The sequence below is a fragment of the Euprymna scolopes genome, chromosome 6 (genome assembly GCF_053919585.1).
Source record: "Euprymna scolopes isolate OS-2025 chromosome 6, ASM5391958v1, whole genome shotgun sequence".
Taxonomy (NCBI): Eukaryota; Metazoa; Mollusca; class Cephalopoda; order Sepiida; family Sepiolidae; genus Euprymna; species Euprymna scolopes.
The window spans coordinates 2,067,560-2,084,630 of record NC_136487.1 but is presented as its reverse complement, the minus strand read 5'-3'; the positions used below and the strand labels follow the sequence as shown (position 1 = coordinate 2,084,630).

General features: G+C 32.5%; 1 pseudogene; it reads left to right on the top strand.

Moving 5' to 3' along the window:
- Window positions 1-271: 271 nt before the first annotated feature.
- LOC145278630 (5S ribosomal RNA) lies at window positions 272-389 on the top strand (annotated as a pseudogene).
- Window positions 390-17,071: the final 16,682 nt, after the last annotated feature.

The window sequence follows — 17,071 nt, the reverse complement described above, 5'->3', positions numbered from 1 at the left end:
TCAGAACCTTAAAATTACTATTTTAGAAGCACATGTGGATATCTTAACATTATATATAAAAGCACACGCTTCAAAACTATGCAAAGAAATATGTCTACTTGTAAATAATGTTGGTCTCATATGCATTATATATACATATATATATATATATATATGTGTGTGTGTGTGTGTGTGATAATATACACACACACGCACACGCACGCACACACACACACACACACACATATATATATATATATATATATATATATATATATATATATATATATATATATACGGCATAATCACGTTGACACCCCGGTTCTCGTCTGATCACCTAATTTAAGCAACGTTGAGCCTGGGTAGTACCGGAGGGGGTGACCATTTGGGAATTCTTGGTGCTGTATGTGTTCTACGCTCATCTTGGCATTTGTTTCCAGTCGTCCTGTATAAACACTTCATTGCCACTGGTATTAAACAATGTAGACTCAGGAGAGGTGTGATTGGAGATTGTACACCTCCTGCTACAAACATTACACACGCAGGCCCCACTTCGTGGGTATCAATATTCGATCCAAGACTGAAGAAGCCATTGTATATATATATATATATATATATATATATATATATATATATATATATAATTATATATATATATAGTCGGCAAAAAGAAATTCGAACTAATAATTTTATTAAAAACTGCAAATTTAAGTTAAATATAATGTAACTGTTTAAACAAAGTATACTTCATTTGGTTGGCCTTTTATTCTTCTATAATTATACTTGTTCATATTTGACTTTTAATTGAAATGTTCTAGTGTTCACGTCAATTTAAAAAAAAAAAACTTTTTGCGGCCTGTGTATATTATGAGAATGTGTGTAAGTACATTTCTCATGTATGTATTCAGCGATATTTTTATCTGTAGACTTGAAATCTGGTATATAGCTATTCAGACATGTAGAAAAATTCATCAAAGGAAAGGGATGTAAAAAATTCGAAATGGAAGACTTTAACGAGGGATTCATAGGATTTTTACTGTTTGTTGACTGTTTCGGGAAGGCGCATGCGTAAATATTCTTGTATAATTATACTTGTTCATATTTAAGATAACTTATATAAAGAATAATTAGTTTAAAAAACACACCGCAAAGATCGTCGCACAATGTTCTAATGCTTATCGACTCACTGTCTTTAGATGTGTGTTCCGCTTAAATTAAATTTTAATATTTATGCGCATTTTACGACGGGGCAACGCTGGGGGCCTTCTTGTATATATATATATATATATATATATATATATATATATATATATATATATATATATATATATATATATATATATATAAACATAATTATACACATGCACTTGAAACTGTAAAAATATATACCAGTAGGAAGGCTAAGTGATACAGTTCTTTTTTAATTCGATCTTGGAGTTTTACAAATGCAAGCATGGAAAAAATGACTCTTATTTTGTTTGTAAAGTATATTGAAATTATAACAACAAAATAAGCTAAGCGAACGTCTGTGTTTTTTTTATTCCAATTAACTCACCAACTCTAATTTTAAAATAACCACACGAAGACGCCGGAATATATTTGTATTTTCCTATTAAAAGAAAGTGTCAAATATTCTAGCTGTCGAAGCATATTCTCAATTAAATATATTTAAACACAAGTTTCATATTCAGGCTAACATAAGACGGACGCTTATATATCGACCGCTATAGCAATTCCGCTGCTAACTTATTTAATTCTAATTACTTATATGTTTGTTATATTCTCCTGATTACCAAAATGTACTTTCTTGTAAATCTCCGTCGACTATAGCTACAAAGCTAATATGCACATTTCGGATAAGTAATTTTTTCTTCTTAATAATTACTTAAATGTTGTGGCATTTCGGATACGTTGAAAATAATGAAGACGGACTTATATCTAAAATATAATAATATATCTTTATTGTAGGTATTGGTTAATGGTGGTTTATTAGTAGGAGGGAAATGCACACAAAGGAATTTAGCAGCTTGATTGAAGCCTGGTCCAAATCGTAGCAAAACAACGATATATATTTTGGTTGTTGTTATATACGCATTTATGACCACCTGAAGCGCCAGTTTTAGGATGTTATTACAACTATAATCACATCTTAAGAGCGTTACATTCGGTAATTGTGGTTTTATTGGGTGACATAATTTGGATTACACCTGTGTAACCTTTTTCCAAAAATTACATTTCAAGCGTCACGATTGAATTTTTTCTCTCATACAATAGATAAAATTTGTCGTTTCCTCACGCAGTGTGTTTTTATTTTTATTCCACTTTATGTTTGTACATTTGAAAATTATTTTATTGTCTTTGTTTTTGTGTTTTTTTGTGTTTTTTGTGTGTCTGCTTTTTGGGTATATGTATTTACCTTTAATCAATATCGGTATATGATTGACATCACCATTCGTGTCACTATCACTGTTGCTGCTGTTATGTTCGGTTCTATTACTATTTTTTCTTCTGTTTAGCAGTAGTAGCTTAATAAATATTATTTTTTATCGCCATAGTTCTTACTGTTTTTGATCATTATTACAAAATCTTTTATCATTTTTACAAAATTTGTCACTATAATTATTAAATTATTATTATTATTATCATTATTATTATTATTATTATTATTATTATTATTATTATTATTATTATTATTATTATTATTATTATTATTTGTCATCTTTATCATCATCATGCATTTCGACAGCCTAAATAAGCTGAGATTTTTCCATACTTTAAACTTTATTATCCTCACTCTACCAACTTATTTTGATAATGGCATCGCATTTAACACTTTATAGAAAGATCTGTTTCGTTCTGTCCAGCCAATTTCCGGGCAGAGTAATACGAGCTTTCACGGACTGATTTTCCCCCGTTTGGCCTGATCTTAATTTCTTTAAAATTTTATCTGAAATCACTTTTTTCTAATTAAACCGATGATGAAGGTTCTCATACTGGTGTTCTCTATTTTTATTCGTCGGTCCCATTTAACTGGGACAGACTTCTCTTTTGGCTATTGCACTGTCCGGAAAAAAAAAACAATTTTCATTATGTCAGCTGTTCTGAAGGTTTTCCGATCGGATTATATGCATCGTCACGCTGGGCTTATTTTGGACTCCATTCTCTCTAAAGAAGTATTTTGCATTTCGGATCAACTTGAGAGGATTTTCATGCAAGCTGAAATATTATGCGCGGTTTGTTTTTATATTGTTTGTTTTTACATATCCAACATTTGTTCACTTGTTTTGATTTAACACTTTATAACAAAAATAAATTGCGATTTCACTTTATGCCTTAACAAGTAAAAATTCTAGCTTTGCAAAAAACATAATTTGCTAATTTGTTTATGCCCTCTTATAAGAGCAATCACAAGACTATCATTCTTTGAAACTCCGCGGCATAAGGACTTTGTAAATTGTTTTTTGGAGTATTCAGTTGAACAATAAATTTTGATTGTAAATTGCAACTTACAGTTTAATGTTCTTTCTTTTATAATAAGCTCTACTCTCTATTGCGTAGTGAGCTTTTAACATTAGGTTGGGATTAAATTTTCTATATATAAATGCTGTTATTTATATTAGTTTGAAGTTTACCATCTCGTATATCAGGTAAACACTACATCCCTTTGATTTCATTAAATATATATATATATATATATATATTTAGCAAAAATGGTAATTAGTAAAACTGAAGAGAGTGCTCAATAATATTGCTGAGCACATATGCGTTTTATTTGTTATCAACGTGTTATCTGCTCAGTTAAATATGTTTCAGTTGCTGGACTATATTTACGATCCAGCAGCATCATCAGACCTTACAGAAATGGCTATTATTATTGGGAAGAACGATTTTAAAATAAATACGAGAGAAAAAAAGGGTAAAAAGAAGAAAGAATGGAAGAAAAATAAGGGGGGGCGGAGATCGACAATAATTAAGTTTTGAGGTTTAAAGTACATTAGATTGTAGTGTGCGTGTTGGGTGGTTAGTAAATTCAGCTAGGCGTGGGTGAAGATATAGTGACATGGGAGGAGGAGGAGGGGGTATAAAAGGAAGAGTAAGGGGAAGAGGGAGATGAATTTCAATTGTGGGCTTTAAGATTTGGCTGTTTTTATCAAAGCTGTTTAGCTATACATTGGATTATATGAATTGATGAGAGGAAGAGAGATAGAGAGATGGGGGAGAGAAAAAGCGCTATTGTACGTGTCACATGCGTTTGGCAAGAGTACATTTTCGAACGCTCGCAGCGGCCAAAGTAAGTTCAAACGTACATTCGACAATGACATTCTTTAGGCAGTTAAGAGTAAATAGACATGCCAATACATGCGCATATACGCACACATGCACACACACACACATATATATATATATATACATATATATACATGAATACACATGTATATATATATAAATATATCAACATACATACACACAAGCACATATGCACATACATATATATACACAATGTACGTGGAAACATTTGCACACATGCACACACACACATATATGCGTATACACATATACATATATATGCATATATATATATACATACACACATATACCCACATACATATGCACACACATACACATACTAACATATATATATGTATATGTATGTATATATATATATATATATATATATATATATATATGTGTGTATGTATAGATACATATCTCTGAGATATGTATTTAGATGACAGTTCAGGACCTATCAAGTTGGCGATTATCTTTTGAACCGTGTCCAGAAGTGAGACACAAGCAACAGATGCACCAGCCCAAATGTGACAACAGTACTCCGTACAATGGCGAATGGTGGCCTTCTAGAGGTACAGGATACTTTAAGGCGTAAGTAGCTTTCTAGCACGGTAGAAAGCCCACCTTCTTCAACAGCCTTTACAATGCCTTCAATGTATCTATTCCAGTTCATATTTCCTGTAAACGTTAGGTCGAGGAGTTTAAAAGAAGTACTTTCAGGCAATGTGCTCTAGGGCATTGCTATTGGTGGCAGAGAAGGTTTCTTCTAGTTATTGAAGGAAACAATCTTAGTCTTTGCAGTATTGAATGTGACAATCAATTTTTGTCTCCATTCCACTGCAGATTGGAGGTCATCCTCTAGTGTTTCTGCCATTTCCTTAGATATGTGTTCATTTGTTTTCCCCTCATATCTGTTATAGATGGTGTTGTCATCGGCAAATATACCCATCTCAGAAACAATTTTATCAGAGAGGTCATTCATGAATATCAGGAATAAAAAAAGGTCAAAGGGTAGACACCTGAGGTACTCTCGCATTTATGTCATATTGTTTTGATGCAGGACCGTCGAGGACAACTTGGATTTTCTATTACTTAAGAAGGGTTTAATTACATTATTCTTTCAGTGATACTATGTGATCTAATTTTCTTTAGAAGACCATCGTGCCATATCCTGTCAAAAGCCTTAGATATATCAAGGGCTACCGCTCTACCCTCCCTGTTTTGTCCAGTGAACGGTATATACGTTCATAGACTACAGTTAAGATATCTGCTGTTGAACGGGCTTGCATGAATCCATATTGTTTGTAAGTCAGGAGTTTAGCAGCTGTTAGGTGCTGGACTAGGGTTTGATTAACTAAGGATTCAAATATTTTGGCGTAAAGCAGGAGAAATCTAATGGGACGATAATTTAGTGGGTCAGTTCTTTCACCAGAATTCTTGAAGACTGGTACAACAGAAGCGGTTTACCAGCAGTCGGGAAAGCAAGATTAGTTAAGGCATTTATTGTAAAGTTTGGAGCAACCTCGGCAGAGCATTTTTATAATAGCACAGCCGGGATGAATTCAGGTCCACATGCTTTTGAGGTATAGGTTTTCATGAAATCATGAACCTGAGAATAAAGGAAAGTCAGGGATAGAGTGGTCTGCCGGGTCCAGTGTGGAGTTTGAAGCAAACCGAAGTACAAGCAGATTAGCCTTGTCGCTTGCCGTGCAAGCAACCTCCTGATTTTTGAAAGTGGGAGAATCGTCGAAAATTTACTACGCTGTTGTAGATTTTCCAAAAATCGCGGGTTCCTAATTTCTGTGCTTAGATGCGGTTTTGGTGGTTTCAGAGTAATCTGTCTTAGCTGTCGCTATTACTCTCTTACATTTATTTCTAGCTTGTTTGAACTGGACTTATATCGGTTGAATCCGTGTAACGCATGCTGCCTTTGAGCAATGAATGCTGCACAAGCAGAAGTAAACCATTGGGGAGAGTGGGACTTTCTATAGAATTTCCGCGCGGGAACATGTGCTTCAATTGCAGTTTTGAACCATTCAGTGGTCTCATTTTCGAACTGTTCTGCTGGAAGACAAAATATATTTTTCCATGGGTCATCTCTGATGAGTTCCCTGATGGCTTCTCAGACACTCTTTTTGTAATATCTCGTTGTTTTGATTAGTGGGTCTTCAGTTTTAGGGCGAGAATTTAAGGTGATTTCTACCATTATGAAAGCGTGATCAGCATTCGAGGAAAAGCGGCGTTCATTGCCCTAATCAGGCAACAATGTCAACCACTGGGTGATTCTGACGAGCCCCTCTGATAGCAGCTCTAATAATAAGCTTATAATAATAAGGCTAATACGTAAAGAGGTAGTATGAAAGCAAGGCGATAGGCAGAGCCTATCTCCTCCTTTGCCAACCAGTGATTTGTTTGAGTCAGCAGCTCTAGAAAGGTTGTCGTCCAGGACTGAAGAGGTCTCCCCTAGTTTTAGCTTCAGAGTTTTCCTTCTCCTAGACGGATAACCGGGAAGATCTACGGATACATCAGCTTTGAGAGGGTTCGCCCCGCGCCTTGGTCCTAATACAGGTATTTCTGTGACCCCGCATGGGTAGTTGATAGTAATTGGTTATTTAGGTTAACATTTACTGAAAAATTTCACTACTTAAAGTGGTTAAAAAATGGCATTACTGTGCTTTCCATTTTAATTTTTAATCGGAGAGGGGATAGGTAAAAATTCATGCAGTGGAAACAACTAAATTTGCAACATAATTGGTTTGAGAGAGACAAGTTAATATATGGTTAGATATAGCTTTGTAGGGTTAGGAATGTATGGTTAGATATAGTTTTGTAAGTTTGGAAATGTATGGTTAGATATAGTTTTGTAAGTTTAGGAATCTATGATCAGATATAATTTAGTAAGTGTAGGAATAGGATAACATGTTAAAGTATGATTTACTTGATATTAGAAATTTAGATTTGGTGCCCAAACTGAGTATTTAATACGACTGAAAGATACGATATATGCTCAGTATAGATACAAAGGAATATTTGATTTGGAGTACAGTTTAGTGCAGGTATACCTAAAGATATAGGGCATGGCATATTCTGTTAGTATAGTTAAATAAAGATGGATGGACAAGTGGTATGTTTTCATTGTATACGAATATATGGAATTTTAGACATTGAGTAAGTTTCCTTCAGACTTATAACGGAGGAGGATAGCTTCGCCTTTCTCTTAATATCCGGAAGTTTGTATTACAATGAGTACCGGTTCAGTGTGTGTAAAAATTATTGCAATACTATCTCCTATCAAAAGACAGATATTAAGGGCTGCTGTTCATTATAGATCACTTTAAATCTATGTATAGGACTATGGCTAGTAAGTATTTACTTAGAAGCTTAGTTATGGGTTATGAGTATAATTAAAAGCATGCCTAAGAAATATTTACGTGTTAATGGGTATCGATTTACGAAAATCCAGTCTGTTAGAGTCAAGGGTTGAGAGCAAGGACCCCTCTAAATTACGTGCAATGGATTAGGTTTAATGGCAAATTAGGAAATAGAGAAGTTGATTAGTTAGTGATCAGGAGAGAGGGTTTAACAGTACAAACAAAAAAGTTTGTTATGCAAAACAGACAAGGCAGTCATGTTGGAGGTAAAGTATCTATAAGATATACGTAGCATACTAGCAGCGGTATATTTTTCGGTTTTGAGAGAGAATTATAGGTGCATAGTGTCGTGGTTTATTGTACAAGTCCGTAGACTAAGAAAGGCACGAAGCACTTCTGATGTTGTAATTAAGTTTAACTCATTTTTAAAAATAGTTGAATAGAGTATTATGAGGTGTTCATCTTAGCTTAGGGATAGGAGGAACATTTGAGGTAATATTCAAAGTAAAATAAGGAATTTAATGAGGATTAGATATATGATCACTGGATGTTGAACTGCTCGGGAGAATTTTTTGTATGTATTCAGAAGAATGTCTTAGTGATTTGAGAAATTAACAGTCCGAGGATACCGAGAGTAAGTTGTGAGTTTCCGTGTAAGTATTATTTTAGGATTATAGTAAATACAAACCTCTTTCTATATATATTTATGTATGTGTATCTATATATTTCTTTTAAAAAACTTACCTACCAAACTCCTCGGTTTGTTTTTTGTCTACAGACATAGAAATTAATATATAAGGCACTTGAACCCATGCAAAACGTTCTTTTAAGTTTTACTCGGGGAAAATCAGTGAGAAATGTGGAAATTAAAAAAAAAAAAGTTTTCCAGGTGAAAGTCGTACGACGGCATTAAGAATATGCATGCGTAAAGTAATAGCTATTTGTTCACGTTTTAATTTTTAGACTTGCAGCAAACGTGTTTTTATAGCTAAGACATTAACGTCAACAGTAGAAGTAACTCGTGAGCTGAACGTTTACGTTTCGATTCTGGGTAGTGGCGCACGAGACATATTTTTTTAAATTTTTAAATCATTACTATATATAGGATCCAATATAATATAATAGTAAATACAAAACTTTCATTAGTCAAAATATTATATTTAAGCGTACCTTACGACCGGTCAACGGCGGGCGGCCTGCTATTAATATCATTATTATATATATATATACATACAATATTACATATATATATATATATATATATATATATATATATATATATATATATATACACTCATAAGCAAAAGAATGGGCCAAGAGGGAAAGAAGAGAGAACTCGATTTTTCAATATTTTTCCATGAATTTTTGTTAATTTTAAATGAAAATTCCTATTTCGCAGATTATTATTATTATAGCATATAAAAATAAATGGAAAAATTAATCCTAAATATGGTAAGACCGCATCTTGGCGAGGATATGAAAAAACGAATTGCAGGATTAAGGCAGTCCAAAATGATTTACAAGCAGATTTTTGATATTTTAAGAAAAGAAAAAGTGAAAACATCTTTTTCTGTATTGAAGCAAATGGGTCAATGGTTCAAAGTCGAATGCTTGGTAAAAGAGAAATCTGGATCTGGTCGCTTTAGAGCATTTACTTTGAAGGACGATCAAAGGCTGAAATAAACTGTTTTGAAGGATTGAAAGAAAAATTATGTTCACCGTAGCAAATAATTCAAAACAGGGGCTGGCAACTCTCTTTCTAGATATGCAATATCTAGACGAACGAAAGAAATGGGATTTTCTTCTAAAAGGTATGCAAGGGAGCCACATTTATCTAAGAAAAAAAACATCAATGATAGAAAGAGATTTTTCTCGTCTTATGGCAAGCGAGATACAGACTGGTTCAGGAATGATTTCTGATTAGATGCATCAAGATTTTGTCTTGTTAGCGATGCTCCCGATGCTCCCGAATGGTGCAATCGAAAAACTGGATAAAGATTTTCACCAAGTTGCATAAAACAACAGTTAAACACGGGAATGGAGAGATAATGGTATGGCGAACTGCATAAGTTGGGGAACTTCTTCGATATGAGAAGTCAATCAATGCAAAGGAATACATTCGAATATTAGAAACAGGACTGCTACCAAGTATCCATAAGCTGGGAATATCTCCGAACATTATTTTTCAACACGATAATGTCCGTGCACACACTGCTAAAGTTACAAAAAATGGCTTTCTGATAATTCAAGTATGTGATATTTTGGCCAGATCAAAGCACCGATTTAAACCCATTCGAGAATATTTGGTCCATAATATCTCGTACATAGGATGAAAGAACCTTTTCGAACGATGACAAACTGCGGAAAGCTGTGCAAAGCGAATTGAATAGCATCGCCTCTTCACAGTGTTCTACTTTGTTTGAGAGCGTGTCTAAAAGGATTTAATTTTTTAAAGAAATCAAAAGGGAATGCGATTCCATCCTAAGCATTTATTAAAGTAAATGTCTTATTCCGTGTTATTAGTCTCGTTTAAGTTTCCTTGTTCAACTGTCCTTTGTTCCATATAGCTTTTAGTGGTTGTATAATAAATATTATATATATATATATATATATATTATATATAAATATATGTATACATAAATATATATGTGTGTGTGTATATATGCATATATATATATATATATACATATGTGTATATAAATATATTTAGATAAAGAGAGAGGGCGTTTGAAAAAGAGAAAGAGAGACACACATTTTACTTGTTTTACATAAGCATTTATATGTCACTATACATTTATGATTATGTTTCGGTCAGAGAGCTGCGATATTGCTGAGATAATATAAGAGTCCTTAATCTAATTGTGAAGGCAATATCGCCGTAAAAGTCTCTAGTTACCTATAATCGGATTCTTTAATTGCAAGTAAGTAGAGGCCTTTTCAATAGATATTGTTTAACAAAAGTAGATTTCTTAATCTTACGGTCACGAACTCTACTCCATATCTGTGTCTGAGTCCGTAATCCTTCTGTTATGGACATCTACAATGTTATGAGCAATATCGCTTAAAGATATTCTTAATATTTTGTAACTGACCAACCGAAACATACTCATGGATGTGTAGCGACATAAGAATGCTCATGTAAAACAAACAAAAAGCATATCTTGCCGTATTTCAATAGGTTTGCATTAACTTAATCTGGTGCATTCAAACTAACTGGCATATATTTCCTGTTTTACCTGACACTGATATAAACGATTATGTTATTTATATTCATTTTTTCAGAGTCATCAGACCTTAAAAATTCTTCTAATTCCATGTGGCTGTGACCGCATTTCTTCAAACATATATCTTTTTTTCAAATATATATATATATATATATATATATATATATATATATATATATATATATATATATATATATATTGCTAATTATCAGATGCCGACGAGCACTTGTTTGGTTTTATTACCATTATATTTCCACCAGCTAAAGAAAATGGCGGACACAGCAAAACGAAAAAAGATATAAATTCTCATTATTTTATGTATTTACATAAAATATCATGCATCTACTTTAAGTATTAACTTCAATAGTGCTCCATACGTACTTGATAGTAACTTTTCAAATATAATAAATGTTTTACATCAAAAGAGAATTAAATCAAAGATTAACAGACTGATGCATATATTATTAGAAACGTGACCCTATGATGCAGAGTGGATTTCATATTTCAAGCAGACACACAAATAGACTAACATTAACCTTTATACGGATGTCATCGTTCATCTCATATGTACCAATACAATTCAAGATTTTCATGAACGAATTCTCTTTTAAAACTGGCCTTTGAAAGATCGACTCAAAGACTTACTAATTAACGGAAATACGGAAAGACGTAGGTATATAAAAAGTGAAATAGAAAACGTACGTTACGAGATAATAAAATTTTACAAACAGATTATATAGTTGGTCATATGAATAAGATATACATCGATGTCTTATACTTGTCGAGTTGTGCATTTAATCTATCCTAGCTCCTGTAAGTGTTTATATTAGGAATCTAATTCGTAGACAAGTACTTATTACACCAGGCAGAAATGATTCCTTTGAGGGAAACTGTAAGATTTTGTGACACAAAAAGACTCAGGGTGTTTTTTATTGCATTTTCATCCCACACAAAGTATAGTGCAATATTGATGTAGTATTCTACTATCTGGGATATCATTTGCGCGGGTACTTTGTAGTAAGTTGAGCAGCAAAATATCCGTTTACATTACACTTGAACTTCTGCCTGTAAGTACAGTAATGGAAGCAAGAATCTGGAAATAGATTCCAAAGTCTAGCAGTCCAAGAGAAGAAGCTATTAGAGTAGAAGCTTGTTTACATCTGAGGATTTCTATTGCGTAGGCGTTGGATTTTGTTGGTCAGGTTTTTCTGGGGTATTTACGTCGATGAAATATAAGGGCTTGTAATTCGTCAAAGCGTCTACCATAAAAATACGTGTAAAAAGGGCAGAGGGATGCAACAGTTCGTCGATTAGACTGAGACTGGAGCCTAGCTGACAATTCAGCACCTATCAAGTTGGCAACCCTCTTTTGAACCCTGTTCTCGTGTGAGACAAGTAGCAGATGCACCAGAACAAATGTGACAACAATAGGCATACATGGGCGAATGGTGGCCTTGTAGAGGTATATGATTTTTAAGTAATTTTCTAGTATCGTAGAGAGAGCCCAGCATTCTCACAGTAGAGCGGCAATGCCCTCAATGTATTTGCTTCAACTCATGTTCCCTGTGAATGTTAAGCCGAGGAGTTTGAACGAAGTAGTTATATGTAATGTATCATAAGCCATACTTGATGGGTGTTGCGATGGTTTCTTGTAGTTATTAAAGGAATCAAGCTTGGTCTTCGCAGCATTGAATCGATCATTTATTTTTGTCCCCATTCAACTACAGACTGGATTTATTGCTCTAGGGTTTCTGCTATTTTCTTGGATATGTATTCATTCGTTTTCCTCTCGTGCCCGTTATAGCGCATAATGTCGTCAGCAAATATGCTCATCTCAGAGACAATTTTATCAGGAAGGTCATATGCATATGTGTGTGAATCTTCTAAGACTATATATTATACGCATATATTATGGTGTAAATGTTAGAAAGAACACCGAGAAGACTCTGAAAAAGTGAAATGAATATTATAAACGGAAAATACAGAAACAATTTTTAATGGATCTATTCTCAACTGAATGGCAAAGTAAGGTTATGACTGTCTTTTTTATGAGTGTCGGGTTCAGAATAATAACAAGTAGGACTTGGCCAACGGTAGTGACGTCAGAAATAGTCCATTGTCAGAATCTATAGGAGAGCAATCTCAACATTATATATATATATATATATATATATATATATGTATAAGGAATGAAAAAATACCAGCGGTGCTTGACGTTATGTTATGAGAAAAATAGAAAAAAACGAATGAAATTATTAAAAAATCAACGTTTCGTCCTTATTTCAGAGGACATCTTCAGGATAATTGAAATAAAAAATAAAAATGTAAGAAAAGAAAAAGTCATAGATCGTGCGAAAAAGACAGTTCTTTAATCCTACCCATGTCGGGAAGGACAGACAAATGTGTGCGTCTGGGAAGGTATGGTTGTTCGATGTCTATATATACACTTTAAAAAATGCGTTAAAATATGTAAATTTTTTTTTCTTCTGTAAACTTATTCATTTTGTTGAAATATTTAAGGAAAAACGGTTTAGCCAGGATCTGTTTTGATATTTTGTTCTTTGATTATTATTTTCCCTATGCTAGGGGTTAAATGGTAGAAGCCTTTTCTTTGCGTAATAGTATTAGTATTCAATATTAGTGCTGATTCTAAAAGTCTTCTTTTAGCTCTATCTATCACGTATTTAATAATTTTCGCTTGATGTAAATTAAAGGAATGATCGTGTTCTGCACAATGGCAAAAGAGTGCATTTAGGGCGTTACCATTCCTTATATATCTTCTGTGATCGTTAAGTCTGAATTTCAATTTTCGCTGTGTTTCACCTATGTACGCTTATTGACAGTTGTTACATGGGATGGAATATATACCGGCATATATATATATATATATATATATATATATATATATATATATATATATATATATATATATATATATATATATATATATATTATATGCGTATATTTAGGTAGCATTTGTTTTCATTTAAACAGATATTGTTAAAGACAGCAGAAAAGTTCTGTTTTTAATACATTTGTTTACTTTTTTTTTAATGTTTCGTATTATGTTCTTTTTATATCCGTACAAGTTATGAATGTATGATCCAAGCATTGTTTTTTATCGAAGTGTCCATGGCTTGTACAATATATAACTCTAATCATATTTATATTTTTCAGGCCTTACTTAAAAAATATATTAGCTTTAAGAAGGGGAGTAGAAACTTTGTTTTAATAGTGCTTTTAGTAGGACCTCCTTAATTCTGATTAGTGCTTACAATAGGGCTCTGGAGGATTCCTGAGTTTTATTTTTCTAACTCATTACTTAAAGAATTGTTCTCTCAAGACAATAAAAGACAATATAATCTCAGAATCACTTTTTTTTTATTAAGAGCATTAACATTTTTACGGATTATAAGAGGCAACGAGTAAATTAAATAAAATATATTGATGATGCGGGGGGGCAGATATAACTTTTCTCAAAGTGAAAAGTCACAAAAGAAAACGAAATAATTATAATGGCGGACCGGAAGCTGAAGGAGCCAACGTCAGATCGGGGCTGTAATAGTTCTGAAATGACGGATCGATGTACTAGAATGTTGTATGTGGTATTGAACCCCTTTCCAAATCTTGAATTTTTTTTCATTTTTATAATCTGGTAGCTCAATGTCCAATAGCTCTCAAAAATAGTTGAAAAACGACCTAAAGGAAAAATTGCAATGTGGTGGCGATTGGTCAGGTGCGCCTAAAAATTTGTTAAAAATATTTTCCTTAAGTTGCGCGTGATATAAACTAGAATTTGATAAAAAAAAAAACGTTTTTCAAGTGCTCGAGTCAAAAATTATTTATTTACGATTGTTTTAGTTGTATGTATCATTGCAAGTTGGAATTATTTTCAAACAAAATTAAAAAATAAAACAAATATGTTTTTTGCTAATGTACAAAAGCAACTAAATGATCAATTCACATATTAAATATATATATATATATATATATATATATATATATATATATATATATATATATATATTTCGAGACAAAGCGAGACGTAATAGTTTACATTTTAAAAGTTTGATTGCGGAGGTTGGGCCAGAACGAGGAAATGGGTGAGGGTAGGGTCATCAGTTCCAAACATTTTTAAAATACGTAGAAACACTTCAAAACGTGTTTGTGTGTCCAGGTAGTTTTCATTTTTTTATATTTGCTTTGAAATGGTCACACATTAAACATTACTTAATTAGTAATTTTTATTACTTGATATTTTAAGCCTGTATATATATATATATATATATATATATATATATATATATATATATATATATATATATATATATATACACACACACACACAAACTAGGGTGGGTCTGTACAATGTATACTCTTTCTCTCTGTAATTGTATTTTCTTTTTTTACAATTTTTTTCAACGGATTACAACCCCCCCCCTTATATAAACGATGTTTCATTTAATCTTAGGGCAATTATGTAAACACCTTTATTATCCAATGTATTCTGCATTGTTTTTGCTGGAAGTAATGTTTGTTCTAATACGAACGTGCATGCAATTTTAGTGCGCGTGCATTTAATTTAAGCGTATTGTTTTCACTGCTCGGCAAGTTTGTTTTCGCGCGTGCGTGCATTCATTTTTTGCGCGTTTATACATTAACTCTGTATACTCACTTGCAGTTTTATACATTAATTCTGTATACTCACTTTCACAGAGCTAGCTAATACATATACTGACCCAACTGGTCAGGGTAGTCTGATCGAATATATATATAGATATTTACTAACTATATATATATATATATATATATATATATATTTATATATATATATATATATATATATATATATTTATATATATATATATCTGTGTGCCTTTTTTACTCAACACATTGTAGTTCTACTAAGACCGACGTAGTACTATTAAAACGAGCGACCCTTTGTACTCGACAGTTTATTTATTAAAATAATCACAACACTTCCCAATGCATATTTGGCAGGGATTCAATGCCGTTTTTCTTCTTCTGTCGCGTGTTAATGAAAGAAATTGCTTTCGGAGAGGCTAAAATTGCCTATAACATCAACAGAGAGATAAAAGTTAGTTAATGAATGCATGAGTTCAATCATAATACCAATACCATTTGCAATCTTCTTATATACATTCCTATTGAATAAATATAAGAGGCCTTACTTTTTGAAAACCTCTTGCATACATCAAAAGTTTACGAGTTTGCACAGAACAAAGCTAAACACAATGATGGCAAGATAGCCTCACGTGTTACAATAAGGAATCGTTTTATCTACTTTCTGATACGAGAATCTATTTTAGTCAAGAATGCTCTACAGTTTCTTTATTATCTTTATGACAGTAGCTTCAGACACATTTGCCAGGTAATTAGTTCCACAGAGGGAAACGGGATAACAATTGATCGACTTTTAGCTTTATTTGAAGTCGCTATGCACAATTGCGGCGGAATTATTACACTTTATATACATACGTACGTTCACATGCACTCATGAGTGATATATATATATATATATATGCACATATATCTGAATATATATGTGTATATACATATATATTTATATATATATATATTTATATATATATATATCATATAGAGTAAGAGACAAAAGTCTAAACGAGCAATTGATGATATTTTAAAGGTACTTTACTAAGAGTATTGTAGATATATGATCAAATCAATGGGTCTAATTACGTGGAGCTGTATTAATACCGATGATGAAAGACACACAATTGTGAAATTATTAATCTCATTTATAATGAGAAAATAACAAAATCAAATCATGTGTACTATCGTTTCGGAAACGATTTACAAATAAAATATTAAGAAATACATATACTTAGATATCGTCTCCTTGTCAGCACAAATGGGGAGTAGTTGAGATTGCTAAATACACCAAATTTAAATAAGTTTTTTAAGTGATCATGGCTATGAAACATAGAAATCAATTAGAATAGTAACAAAAGTGTAGCCATTAAAAGAAACTGATTAATTCACGTTTTGCTATGTTAATTAAAAACCAGAATTGCTCCATCAAATTAATTCTTTTTAGCATTCCAGCACATTTTTCGTGTCAACACGAAAATAATATGTTTTCTTTGGCTGCAAAATCATAAAGTTCAGAACAATATCCACCGTGAACAGCTGTCCACCGAAAATTCTTCATCTCCAATACTTGTA